Source organism: Rhinolophus sinicus, linkage group LG01, assembly GCF_036562045.2.
Source record: "Rhinolophus sinicus isolate RSC01 linkage group LG01, ASM3656204v1, whole genome shotgun sequence".
NCBI classification, from domain to species: Eukaryota; Metazoa; Chordata; class Mammalia; order Chiroptera; family Rhinolophidae; genus Rhinolophus; species Rhinolophus sinicus.
The window spans coordinates 50,206,954-50,221,886 of record NC_133751.1 but is presented as its reverse complement, the minus strand read 5'-3'; the positions used below and the strand labels follow the sequence as shown (position 1 = coordinate 50,221,886).

Genomic DNA, 14,933 nt, shown 5'->3' with positions numbered 1-14,933 from the left:
TCAAGTGGGGTTCATTCCAGGGGCACAAGGATGGTTCAACATATGCAAATTGATCAATGTGATACACCACATAAACAAAATAAAGGATAAAAATCATATTGTTATATCAATAGATGCAGAAAAAGATTTGACAAGATACAGCATTCATTTATGATTAAAACACTTAATAAAATAAGTATAGAAGGACAGTAACTAAACATTAAAAAAGGCCATATACAACAAACCCTCAGCTAATATACTAAACGGTGAAAAACTGAAAGTTTTTCCTCAAGATTAGAAATATGACAGGGATGCCTCATATCACCACTGTTATTCAACATAGTATTGGATGTCCTAGTCACAGCAATCAGGCAAGAGAAAGAAAGAAAAGGCATTCAAATTGGGAATGAAGAAGTTAAATTGTCAGTTTTTGCAGGTGACATGATTCTTTACACAGAAAGAATCAGTGATCAGGGATAACAGAAGAGAGAAATGGCAGTGTGTGAGTGGGCCCGGTTGGAACTGGAGGCCAAGGGAGCTTCTGGAAGACAAAATGGTAGATAGGCAGGCTATCAAAAAGGGGAGTGTGGTGGAGGACCCTCCATCTTGATACGAGGTCTGACGATTAAGTTTGCAAACTTGTTGCAGCGATGTTGCTAACATTTTTTGATATCAGAGGGATTATTCATTATGAATTTGTACCAACTGGACATGTGAAAAAGTTAAATGAAAACGACCTGAACTTTTCGCCAACAATTCATGGCTCTTGCATCATGACAGTGCACCAGCTCACACAGCACTGTCTGTGAGGGAGTTTTTAGCCAGTAAACAAATAACTGCATTGGAACACCCTCCCTACTCACCTGATCTGGCCCACAGTGACTTCTTTCTTTACCCGAAGATAAAGGATATATGGAAAGGAAGACATTTTGATGACATTCAGGACATCAAGGGTAATACAATGGCAGCTCTGCTGGCCCTTCCAGGAAAAGAGTTCCAAAATTGCTTTGAACGGTAGACTAGGTGCTGGCATCAGTGCATAGCTTCCCAAGGGGAGTACTTAGAAGGTGACTGTACTGATATTCAGCAATGAGGTATGTAGTGCTTTTTCTAGTATGAGTTCGCGAACATGAACATCAGACCTCATAAGTTTTCCTAGTCCTAGTTTATCCTGCAAGAAATTGGGTCTGCTGGAGGTTTTCTAAGCAAACCAGTGACATTATTAGATTTTCCTTGAAATTCATTGTTGAGCTCCTGGCACTGAAAAGGAGCTTTGATGAGGCATGAAGAGGTAAAGAAGAGCCACTTCAGTTGATAGAGGAAAAGGTGCCTGAGACCATCTTTCCTCACCCCTGGTCTGGCCTGATGCACCACCATCTACCCCACCAACTTCTGGCCTGGCTGATTTTGAATTCTAGTCAAACCTTCACTAGAATACCAGGCTCCAGAAAAAGCTTACAGAGTGCTGGGAAGAAACAAAGATGAGAGACAAAGGAGTAGAGGCCAGCTGCAGGGACAACCTGAAGGTGAGCCAGGGAAATATTTTGTGTCTAGTTATCTTCCAATGTCCTGAAAGGAACATGAGATAGAATGGGTCTGAATCCCACCTCCACCCTTTACTACCTGCATGACGTTGGGTAATTCAATAGATCTCTCAGAGGCTGTTTTCTCATCCATTAAGTTGTGATAACAGGCACCACCTCAAAGACTTATTCTGAGGATTAAACTAAAGGCGTACCTCATTTTATTTCACTTTGCTTTATTGTGATACACACTTTATTGTGATGGTCTGGAACCAAACCTGCAGTAGCTCCAAGGTATGCTTGTAATTTACTTCAAGTAGCCAGCCGGCATAGCATCCACTGTAAGGAACAATGGATCTCTAAATATTACTAAACTGATTATTAATGTCCTCATTTTTATCTTAAGGGGGAAGGGACCATGAGACTAAAAACACCTTAGAAATTGCAGGCCCTCTGTAGCACCAGGATGGAATCAGTCCCCAAGGACACTCACTGTATTGCTGTAAATTCCTAGGTGAGACCCTGATCAGTCCCTTCCAAGTTGCTCTCTGCCCCCCTAGATTGTTTGCAGTTACTGCAGGATAAGATCACATTTCCCATCTGAGCCACTGGGCCTTGAGGAGTGTGGGCCGTGCAGCTCTGGGCTTTTCAGAGGGCTCACATGACAACCTGGCAGGACACAGCTGTTCCTGGCAAGGGCATTAATAATCCAGGCCTTTTTCCACAAACTCTGGCAAACAGTCTAAAGTGACAAGTGAAAACATTGGGTCCGAATTCTCAGTGGGGCTTAGGGCAGAGGAGGCCAAAATAACTTCCCTTTATCAAGGCTAAATCATGGAACTGAATTGGAATGGAATCAGACCTGCTTAGGGAGGGGACCATATTCCTTGCATCATAAACTACCTATATTGTCCATGGGTTACTGCAGCGGAATGGTTCAGAGACGGGCAGAGAAAGGCGTCCATGTGACTCGGTGGCTGAGGAGTGAATTGGGCCATGAATTTCATCTCAGCAACAACCAAACCACAGCAGCCACCATAGGCAGCCCAGAGACACCTGTGACAGGAGACCTTACAAAGAGCAAACCGACTCCCCTCACAAACAGGGAGACAAGTGGGGTAGGTCTCAGCAGGATTTTTGTCTCCTTTACTGTGGAGACAGAGCCAAGAGTGAAGTTTCCAGGCTCTCACGTGGAAAGGTGCTCACTCGGGTAGTAAATGGCCATCAACTGTGATTGGAAGGCCATCAGCTGTGGCTAGTTGGCCGTCAGCTGTAACCAGTGAGCCATTGGCCACTAATATAACTGCTGTGGCTACGCTAACAGAAAATAGGGGCTGAGCTAGCAAGCGGCGGAGTGATGGTTGCGGATCATGTGGCTCCTGTTTCCTGTGTCTCCAACCCAACCACAAGTGAGAATATAGTTATAGTGGTATGACTCCCCTACCTATGGCTCCGTGGGTGTTTCTTTTTGGCCTCACCATGTCCTGCGCTGTTATGTGGGGAGCGGGACCAGAGACCCGCGTGACTCCCTGCATGACATTTACTTATACTGCATCAGCACCAAAAAAAACAAACAAAACAAAAATAAAACAAACAAACAAAAACAGTCCCTGGCATCAAGGCACTCAGTTAATATGAAAGACTGAAGAAACAGGTCATGTAGAGGAAGAACACAGGTTTCAGATCCAACAGCTCCAGTTAGCAACTATGTAACTATAAACAAGTTATCTGTTCTCTCTGAACCTCAGTCTCCTCATCAGGAAAATGGGACAACATGTACTTTGAAATGTTCTTCTAAGAAATAAATAAAATAATCTATGTAAAAGCCCCTAAAATAATGCTTGGTAGGTAACAAGCACTCAGTAAATGGATTTCTCAGAATTAGAGCTCGATCTTCAAATACAGATCAGATCTTGAGTATCTACTATGTTTCCATTTTTTATAGCAGGAGGAAAAGATGGGGGGAGACAATAAAAAAGAGAAACAATCAAAGATAATAAATCAAAGGAAAGTAAAAGACGACCTCTAAGGTCACAGCTCCTTGTGTGACCTTGGACAAGTCACGTACTTCTCTAGGTCTCAGACTTCTCTACGATAAGTTGGGGGATTCTATTTGATCAGTGGTCTTCAAACTGTCCTCCGGGAACCCTAGTCTGTGGAGACCCTGAGGGGCTGTCTTGGGGTAGGGAGGAGAGAGACATGGGTGCCCCCATGCAACTTCAGGAAGCTTCCCTGGGAAGGCTTTCTACTGAAGAAACAGTTCCACACTCATTTTCACACTTAGCCTTTTGCAATATAATGCTTTCTCCAAAGTCACCGGCATCCTCTGAATTACCAGGACTAGGGTAAGGCAAGGAAGGCACCTAGGATGCAAAATTAAGGAGGCCCTCTGTGGGGACAGAGCCCCAGAAAGTAGTTTACAGGCTCTCGGCCTCATGTGGAAGAGTGCTGGCTCAGGTGGTGGATGGCCGTCAGCTGTGGCTGATTGGTCGTCGGCTGTGGCCGGTTAGCCGATTGGCTGCTGGTATAACTGCTGCAGCTACGAGTATTGCCGAGGAGCCGAGCAGAGCCGAGGAGAGCGGAAGAGGAGAGTCGAGAGAGTGGAGGAGAGTCATCGGTCGGTCGGTTGGCGGAAAGGCGGACGGCAGGTCACGCGTCCGGTGGGCCCAGCCTCCAGTGAGACCATAGTGGTATGACTCCCCTACCTAGGCTCCGTGGGTGTTCCTTTTCGGCCTCACCATATCCTGCGTTCTTATGTGGGGAGCGGGAGCAGAGACCCCGCAGGCCGTCCCGCCTGAAAGATGGCGCGGCGAGAAGGCCTCCGCGCACGACAAATGGCGCAGGGAGCAGGGTCTCCCGCACGACACCCTCACTCTCAGGGTTGTGCAAGTACAGGGTTGACACCTGAGTGTGAAGGTCCCCTTAAATTTTGTAGCCAAGGCACCTGACCTCACACTAGTGCCGGCCCTGAGTCCCCAGCCCTTCTTCTATGTCCATCCTCACTCACTTCTTTGGCACATGGCACTGCCAGCAACCCTCTCTGGAAATTTCTCACCAGTGCCTTCCACAGGTACAGTGTTCTGCTTCTATCTGGCTCCTCTCCTTCCTCCTGGCAAGAGAAGTGGGACAAGGAGAAAAATGGAGGGAAGAGAAAAGCATGCCAGGCAAGGGGAAAGCATGGTGGGGGGCAGGGCTGTTGAGTTTGGCTTTGGACAGGCTAAGTGTGAGGGGTTGTTTGAAGTACAACAGCCAGGTGGCCCAAGCAGGTATAAACCCCGGGAGAAGAGGTCCAGGTGAAGATAAGATTTTTCTTCCCTCACCTAGAAGAATCTTCTCTCCTATCCATATCTTCTTTCCTTGCCCCTCCACCCCTGCCCAAATCAGGTACAGATCCCCTAATACTGGTCCCTCACAATAGCCTCCTCATCCATGCCTGCTTCCCTCTCTCTTCCCACAAGCTTACTCTCTCAAATACAGCTCTGAGTAATCATGCTCTTCCTCGGAGACTTAAAATGGTGTCTTCCATGTTTGATCCACTAAGTCCAAATTCCTCAGTCTAGAAAACAAGACTGTACTCCTTCCTCACCCCCAAACCTCCAAGCAACACGCCACTATATGCAAATGTGCCCCTAAGCTGTAGGCCACCTAATGTACCAGTACTTCTTGAATTTGCCTTACTCTACTGCCCTGATCTTGCGCATACTCTTTTTTTTTAATTAGTTTCAGGTGTACAAAACAATGTAATAGACATTTATACCCCTCACAAAGTGCTAACCTCCAATCGACTACCTCTCTGACTGTTACATAGCTGTTATATAGCTGTTACATTGCATTGACTATGTTCCCTATGCTGTACTCCACATCCCGTGAACACACACACACACACACACACACACACACACACACACACGGTGCCAAAAAATGTTTGCATATTTTAAGAAAGGAAAAACTATTAAAATTGTAATACTCAATATATACTAATAACAGAAGATGAATACAAGTCACATAAGTCACGCTTGACTTCTGCAATTACAAGAGGTGTTCAAAGTGGTTACCATCAGCGTCCAGACACTTCTGATTACGGCGAACTACTGCTTGAGCAACATTGACCAAAGTGTCCACTTGTATACATTTTTTTGGCACCCCTGATATATATATATATATATATATATATATATATATATATATATATATATATGCATAGATAGATAGATAGGTAGATAACTTGATCGATAGATAGCTGGCTACACATAGATAGATACAGAGAGAGATATATATCGACATATATATATATCTCTCTATATATATTTCATTATAGTTGACATTCAATATTATTCAACTTCAGCTTCAGATGTACAGTGCAGTGGTCAGGCATCTACACATCCTTACCCATTACCCCAATTCCACCTGTTGAGTCTTTGCACAGTAAACAGCATACCTACTTTCTTTTCTTCCCAGATCCTGCATCCAGGCTTGCCAAAGCCTAGAGCTGTTTGCAGATGTTGGAGAGTACTCTCCTTTCCACTCAGCCAATAATTTCAATGCACAGGCATACCTCGGAGATATTGCAGGTTCGATTCCAGACTGCAATAAATCAAGTAAGGGTCTTGCCTTCAATTTGTAAAAAAATAAAATAAAATAATTTTAAAAATGCAGCAACATCTGCAAAGCACAGATAAAAAGCAAAGCACAATAAAATGAGGTATGCCTGTATCACAAAAGCAAGGCCCTTGCCTGGTCCTCAATTAAGAGCCACAGGTAGAAAACAAATACCTGCGTGGCAGCTGCCAGGACATCCAGACATGCACGTAGGTTATGTTTAAAAGTATCTGCAGTAGGAAGTTTGTCAGCCACAGGGAAGCAGCCACTTGTTTTTCTCTTTATTACCTTTTGCACTTAGCCCAGCTGTGGACTCCAGCAGGTTCTCATTAAATACTAACTGAAGTAATTAATGAGCTCCTCCTTCTGGGAACACAACACTAACTCCAGAAAAAAAACTGTGGGACTATTTCCATGAAATATAATATTCTTGCCTTTTCCATGTGAGGATGACCCCACCAATGATGGAAGTGTTCTAAAACTGGATTGTGATGATTGCACAACTCAGTAAAGTGACAAAAACTTACTGAATTTACACTTAAAGCAAGTTAATGTCATGGAGTATAAACTGTGCCTAAATAAAGTTATTTTTAAAAACCTGTATAATGATCAAAACCACCATCATCGCACACTGTATTCAGGTGAGTAATAAGTTGGCTGAGTCATAACCACACTTGAAAACAAACCCTAAAAAAGATGACCCAGCCCTGTTAGGTGTGGCTCTGATCTAGTCTCAGTCCCCATGGGATCAGGGCAAGATGAAGGTTACTACTGCTACTGCACAGGCAGGTGGGTGAGAGTCTGGGGGCCAGTGCAGTCTTGTGCTGTACCCCAAGGTCAGGGCTTCCACATCCTCCTCCTCCAGGCTCTTCCCACAGTGTATGTGAGCCAGTCCTGAGTGCACATCAGGCTCGGGGAACAGAACTGTCTTCAGACCCCACTCACACCTGGACAAAGTATGGCCTCCAAGGAGCACCCCATTCCCCTGGGAAAACACTTCCCACCTGCTACAGTTCCCATCTCAACATCACAACATGTCAATGCCCCAGAGAACGCCCAAGGCAAGCCTTCTCTCCCCTCCCACATAGCCCTGGGGAGAACCCTTCATCACACAGCAAGGTGCACAGCACACACGGTTCCATCGGCCCTAGTACAGAGATAATATAGCACAATGACTAATAAGACAGACTTGAGTGAGTGTCAGACTGTCTGGGTTCAAATCCTAACTTACTCAGCCAGTTACTAGCTCTGAAACCTCTCAGTGCCTAGGTTTCCTCCTTTATAAAATGGAGATACTTAACTCTTAGGATTATTTTGGGAATTAAGTGGGTTAATATATATAAAGCACTTTGTACCTGGGACATAAGTTCTGTATAATTTTTAGCTACCATTATTATTTTTTCCAGCACATTAGAGCTGCCTCTCTATCTATAAGCAAAAAAAAGTAGAAGGTGAGTGTAAAAAGGGCCAGAGGGCATGGCAGCTTCCCTTTACACTTCAGATACTTCAGACCCCTCCAAACACTGAGAAAACAATCATCCTGTGTCTCCAGATGTTTCTTCATCTCAGCTGCCAGGTAGAGATGTTGGCACACTGGCACCAGGGAGTGTCAGGGTGAAGACAGAACTTACCACACAGCACAGTAAAAAATCTTACAGACTGTTTGCTCATCTACGGAAAAAAACCAAAAAACCCTCCATAGAAAAATATGGAGCTCTATAAAATATCACTTTCCTGGAGCCATGCAGGGCAATCAAGAAGGAAGGATCTCCTGTAACTGACTAACCTGGTCAAATGACCAAGCAAGTCAGACTTCCAGGGCAGCTCCAGAAGTGGTGGGATTGGTCCTCTACTTCTCACATTTAACAAGTACAGGCTGAGGTCTAGATTCACAGTCAGAAATGAGAAACAGAAAAAGCAGAAGTCATCCAACTAGCCATTAGAGAAATGCAAATTAAGATCATAATGAGATGCCACTGCCCACCTTTTAGAACTAAAATAAAAATATGATAACACCAAGTGCTGTTAAGATGGAGAAAGTGAATGTCTCCTACATTGCTGGTGAAAATGTGAAATGGTACAGCCACTCTAAAAATGAGTTTGGCAGTTTCTTTAAAAATAAAAATATACTTACCACAAAACTTAGCAGCAACAATCCTAAGCATTTATCCCAGAAAAACAAAATTTTACTTCTCCACAAAAACCTATACACAATTGTTCATGGCAGCTTTATCTCTAACAGTCAAAACCTGGAAACAACCAAAATGTCCTTCAATAGGTCAATAGTAAAAGTGTGGCCCACCCATACCACTCAGCAATAAAAAGAGCAAACTATTGATATTCTCAACTACCTAGATGGACCTGAAGTGCATTACGATTAGTGGAAACAAACCAGTCTCAGAAGGTTGCACATTGTTTGATTAATTCTATTTATAGAACATTCTCAAAATGACAAAATTACAGAGATGACAAACAGGAGAGGGGGCCATGCTGGTGTGGCATGAGGAGAGCTTTGTGGTGAAGGAAGAGCTCTGTATCTTGATTTCAGTGGTGGCTGCACTAATCTACACAATCGAGAAAATGACAGAACTATACACAAGTACCTCTCAGATTCCTGGTTTTGATATTGTACTATAACTATGTAAGATGTGACCACTGGAAGAAACTAAATAAAGGATGCACCAGACACCTCTGTACTATCTTTGCAACTTTCTGTGGATTTATAATTGTTTCAAAATAAAAAGTGCTTTTTTAAAAAAAGGAGGTGCATAGCCAGTAAGCAGGGCTGCTGGAATTCTGGTCCACATTTTTCTACTACAAAACCCCAGTGCTCCAATCAAATTACTTACAATTTTGCATGCACCTGACATTCGGTAGTCCCATGCCTTTGCACATACAAACTTCTACCAACACTGTCCTTCCCCACCTAACTTTTAATTTCCTTTAAGACCCAATTCACGTACCGTCTCCTCCAGGAAGCTTCCCTGACTTCCCAGCCTAAGATTACTGACCTTCCCTCATACTTTCTGTGCACAGCACTTATTCAACTGAATTGTAATTATCAGTTTATTTGGTACTGTCTCCCACCATGTGCAAGCCACAGAATTAGAAAACATATTTGCAAACATCTCCATAAAGGACTAGCGTGTAGAATATATAAAGAATTCCTATAATTCAATCATAAGAAACAACAATCCAATTTTTTTTTTCATGGAGAAGCGATCTGAACACACATTTCACCCAAAGGAAATATGCAGATGGCGAGTAAGCACGTGAAAAGATGATCATCATTAATCATTAGGGAAATACAAATAAAACCATAAGATAGCCACACACATATTAGAATAGCTGAACTTAAAAAGACTGACCATATCAAGTGCTGGCAAGGAAGTAGAGCACCTGGGATGCTCATGCACCACTGGTGGGAGTATAAAGTGGTACAAACTCTCTGGAAAGCAGTTGGGCAGCTTCTTAAAAAGGTAAACATACCCTACCATGTGGCACAGCCATTTTAATCCTAGGTATTTACCCAAGACAAAAGAATATATACATTCCCACAAAAATCTTTGCACAAGTGCCTATAGTGGCTTCATTTTAATATCCAAAACACTGGGAACAACCCAAAGGTCTGTCAGCAGGTGAATGGATAAATAAATTGTGGTATTTCCATACGATGAATACTACTCAGCAATAACGGAATGAACTATTGGTACATACGACATGGATGACTATCAACATAATTATACTGAGTGTAAGAAGAGCACATGCTGTATTATGCTATGTACAGTCAGTTCTAGAAAATGCAAAGTAACCTGTAGTGATAGAAAGCAGATTAGTGACAGCCTGGGCATGGGAGGCAGAACACAGGGGGAAAGGAGGAAGGGAGAAGGTGATAGAGAAAACTTTGCGGTGTAATGGTTATGTTCTTTACTTTGATTGGGGGAGAATTTCATGAGTGTATAAAAATGTCAAAACACATCAAGTTGTGCAATTTAAACATGTGCAGGTTTTTGTCTGTCAATTATACCTCAATAGAGCTACATGAAAAAAATAATGGGTTCCATTTATTAGTCATCTGCTTTGTGGGAAGAATGTTATATAAGTAATTATTAATCTTTACATAGTTATTATTCAGCCCATTTTACAGATGAGGAAACTGTGTCCAAAAGTCCAGGTAGTCCTCCAGCTATGATCAAGCCAGGCTCAAACTCAGGTCAAATGTTCTCAAGGCTGGGGCACTTTTCTGTGTACTGCGATGCCTCCCTGCAATGGTGAATTCTCAGCAGGAAGCCATAGGCGATAGCACTCTGGCCTAAGCAAGTCCTCTAGGAAGGATCTAAAAGAAGGAGGGTGAAGAGCTGACATCACTGAGAAACCAGGGATCTTTAGCATCATCAAGAGAACACCCTCTCCCTTCCAGATTGTCATTGTCACAAATCCCTCCAACAGCCTAACCTAGCCCATCACAGTTACTGGGCCAAACAAGCTAGCAAGAATAGGCTGTATCGCCGCCCCAGAACATTGTTCCCTCTGCAGCCAGAATTTGGTGTGAGGGACCCTGACCAGATATTCAGGATAAGAGACTCCAGTTTCATTTGTGTCATAGACAAGGCCCTTCCCCTTTCTGGGCCTCCATTTCCTCAGATGTAAGATGTGGAGGCCAACCACCCAGCTTTCCAAGGAACTCGTTAGCCCTGATTCACATTCTGAGTGCCCCGTTAAAAGGAGATGGTTCTCCTTCTGAAGTTAATCAGGGCTACAAATGAATAGGATTCTTGATTGTCTACAAAACTGTATGTGCACTCAGCTCTGCCATCAACTCCAGCTCCACCGGCAAAGACACCCACGCAACTTAGCAGTGCCTACCCAAAGTGCTCCCTCTGCCGCTCTGCCTCCTCCCCTCAGCCCTACCCCTCTGCAGGGAGCTTCCAAAGAGCCTGACCCCATTTACTGCTTTGTTCCCCCGTTAACAGGTTGAGCACTTAAAACTCTGTTTTTAGAGGTCTAGGAACCCTGGGACACAGAGAGCAATTTGAGACTTAATTTCCCCCATTAGAATTCTTTCAGGAAGGACCACAGATGAGTAGTTACAGAACGATATATATCATATACAGTCTTGATATAGGGAGCTCCTCCCCTTGTCACAGCCGAATGCCCAAACAGGGGCCAGGATATTTGGGTGTGCAAACAGTAGGCTTTCAGTAAATAGCTATGGAATTAAATTAGGTCTGTCTTGACAGACAAATAATCTCTTACCCAAACACAGAGAAAAACCAAACAGATCCACCTCAGTTTCTTCCCCTGGAGAGAGTACTGAGAGTCCAAAGGCTAAGAAGACCACTGCTTCGAACTGGCTGAGGAACCTGGGGCCACCAGCACTCCACCTCACTCCTGGGACATCACATGAATAAGGAAACCACACTAAAGGATTCTGGATTGTGGGGACAAAGCCAGGAGTGCAGTTTCTAGGCTCTCGCCCTCACGTGAAAAGGTGCTCACTCGGTTAGTAGGTGGCCATCCACTGTGATTGGATGGCCATCAGCTGTGGCTAGTTGGCTGTCAGCTGTAACCAGTGAGCCATTGGCCATCAATATAACTGCTGTGGCTACGCTAGCAGAAAATGGGGGCTAGCAAGGGAGGATTGTGGATTGTGGATTGCGGATTGCAGAGAGGCGGATGCCGCCAGCGAGACTATAGTGGTATGACTCCCCTATCTATGGCTCCATGGGTGTTGCTTTTTGCCCTCACCATGTCCTGCGTTCTTATGTGGGGAGCAGGACTAGAGACCCCACATGCCACCCCGCGTGACATGGATGCTCCCAACTCTAAGCTGTTTTCCTGTACAAGGAAGAATCCTTAGGATTGAAAGGAACAGTGTGGCCCTTTGTAAAGTTCCAAGCACTCTGAGCTTCAGAAATGGAATGATGTCCCCTGGGAAAAGGGACCCTGCTTGTTGGAACTGGATTTGGGAACTCCCTCCCATGTGAGTGAGTAGTTGCTGTAAAAAGCACTCACTTAGAGAAGCTGTAGAGGTCACAGATAGGCTCAGTTTACATCTCTATTGCTTAAGAACTGTGAGATCTTGGGCAAGTCTCTGTAAGACTCAATTACTACTTCTGCCACATGGGGACAGAAATAACCTCCCTTGCTAGGTTGTTGCAGAAATAAGTGAGATCATACAGACAGAGCACAAAGCATCGTGCCTGGCGCCATCATGAGCTCAATCAACACTCTTCCCTTCCCTTCCTCATACATACACCCAAAGGTCCTCAGAACAAGAGCTTCTCAGCTGATTTCACTGACCTGGAAAACCAAGCCCCCAGTAAGGAAGGGGGCTTAATTCCAAGCACACCAGAGGAACACCTCAAGAAGTGCATTGGGGCTATGGCAGCAGATGCAGGGGACGGACTCAGCAGGGGAGAACCAGGGCTGGCACCAGCACACCATCCGCCAAGCCTCCTTGCCAATTGTATGCGAGGGCTCAATGACTGGGCGGACTTCAGGGCAGTGCCCCGTCCCCATGCCCTCAGCCTGGTTCCCTGCCTCCTCAGGAGCACATACCTTCATACCTTCACCTCAGGCACGAGAATCACTAGCTGTGTGACCTGGCTTCTTCAAATGACAGTGTAGGACCAGAGGGCTCCCACAGTCCTGTCCTCCTTTATAATTTTCCAAACTACAATTCTACAGAGTAAACTGGTGCTTAACCGATGTCTCACCTTCTCTCATCCCCCTCCTTCAGGGTACACAGGAAGGAGGCCAGAAGGAACCAAGAAGTTCAGAAAGTAAAGGGAGAAGGGCAGAGGATGGGGGTCCATTATGCTGATTCAATTAGCTCTAATCTGCTGACAGCAGGGCTTTGAAGAAAGAGGCTTTTGTTTAAATTTCACATTTGGCAGGAAGTGCCCTTTCTCCTCCTCCCCAACTCTCCCCCCACCCCACACCCCATTAGTACTTATGAGTCAAAAGCTCTGATTTCAGTCCTGGTTCTCACAACTAGCAGCGCTGGGGCTTCCTTTTCACACTTCTCTCTGACCGACTTCTTGATTTTTCCAGAAAGGAAATTTGCCACAGATGTTGGTCAGTAAATGGGGAGTTTTCATCTGCCCTTATGAAAGGCTGTCAGTAATTCACAGACTCCCCCAAGGAGGGAGAGCCAAAGGGGGAAATGCCAGCACTCCATGACTAAACCCCCTCCCGCTATGGGCAGGGAGCCTCACAGTATGCAAAAGATTTCACTTTCACTGTCTTATGGGACCCTCACATCTGTCTTATGGGACAATAAGAGCAGAAATCTCACTCATTCATCATTCCAGGAATGCTTAGTGAGCACCTACTGTTCACAGGAGGGGAAGCAGAGGGGTGCACAGGTGAAGTGACTTGCCCATGCCTCCCAGCCTGTTGGTGGTAGAACAAGCAGGGGAACACAGGATGTGCTGGTAATCTGAATCTCCAAAACGAAACAGCCCTGGTTTATAGCACTAGCTAATATCTGTGGTATACATTTCCCCACCATGGTCACTTTCAAGCTGCCAACAATCTTTAACAATCAGTTTGCAAAATTCCTGAATACTTAAAAATCTGCTTTCGACAGCCTCCAGACTGGAATCAAGTTCTCCTGGCTCTGAAGTGAGTGTTCTTTCTGCCTCATTGTTCTATTTCCATGCAGGAGAAGTCAACATGCTGTGGGGGCTTAAAGAGTAACCTTAGTGAAAACTACCTGGACCATTGTTGACAGTGATGGGATTGCAGGCTTGTTTTATTTCCTTCCACTCAATAGTTTTCCAAATGTCTATAAGCACATATTACCTTTATAATCAAAACATAACTAGGTAATTAGTCATTTTTTTAGTGAGCTTAGTGGAATGTTTTGCAATAACCTCCCCCACATAATTTCTGTCACTCTGTTCCCCTGGGTTGGAGAGAGAGACAGAGGGAGAGGGAGAGGGATGGGAGGGGGAAAAGGGAGGGGAGAAAAAAAGATGGGGGAGGGGAATGAAAGGGAAAGAGGGGGAGAGGGAGGGCAAGGGGAGGAAGGGTTTCCTAAGAGCTTGACTTTCCTTGCAGAACACAACAGGTGCACGTAAGTTAAGCATTTACCTGAATTAGGTTCAGTCTTATCTAGAGAATAAATCTACTCCCTTTGGAGCACAAATCACCAGCAATTGAGAAAATACAGCTCCCTGTTAAGATTCCAAAAGACGTGCTCTGAAAAACCAAAATCTCTTTAGCCACCAAATGATTTTGCCTCCCAATGGGCTGAGGTAGAATCGGGTGGTTTGACTGAACCAGGAATAACAGCTCCTTACCTGAGCCTTATGGGAGGAGGTTTACACACACACACACACACACACACACACACACACCAACACACACCAACAGGAGGCATTCTGCCTTCTGTCCCCAAGCTGGGACTCCAGGGGCCTTACCTCAGCACTAGGACAAAGACCTGGTACCAGGCTGGGGCAGTTTCAAGACGGCCAGTTCACTTCAGCTGGGCTCCATGACTTCACTGCTTCTCTCTGGGCTGCTGGCTACAGAACGCTGCACAGTTGGCTCTACCTTGTCTGCACAGAAAAAAAAAAAAGCAAAGCAAAGTTGCCTGGTGAGCACCAGAGGCACATATGTTAACACATGCAGGAGGGCAAGCACCTCGCTCCTCCCACTCCCAGCCCTGGTCACTCCTACCACTGCACGGCCCCTTCCAGAACTACAGCCTCACCTAAAGGAGCCAGCCTTCTTCCTAGCACTCAAACTGGCCATCTATTCACGCAGACCTACTCCTTCTGGAGCTGAGCAATTTCAGAGTAAAACGTAGATTAAGCAAAGCCA

At 44.9% G+C, this 14,933-nt stretch overlaps 1 protein-coding gene across 10 annotated transcripts in view; it reads right to left on the bottom strand.

The window, feature by feature from the left end:
- ST6GAL1 (ST6 beta-galactoside alpha-2,6-sialyltransferase 1) overlaps nucleotides 1-14,933 on the bottom strand; it is a 133,182-nt gene that overhangs the window by 70,963 nt on the left and 47,286 nt on the right. For 7 of the 10 annotated variants that reach the window (XM_019752122.2, XM_019752120.2, XM_074329230.1 and 4 more), the window contains exon 2: nucleotides 14,531-14,668. The gene's annotated coding sequence lies outside the window, so the exon portion shown is untranslated. Of the gene's footprint in view, nucleotides 1-8,235; nucleotides 8,351-14,530; nucleotides 14,669-14,933 lie in introns of all 10 variants that reach the window. The other 3 variants (XM_074329231.1, XM_019752125.2, XM_074329226.1) reach the window with 2 other exon arrangements.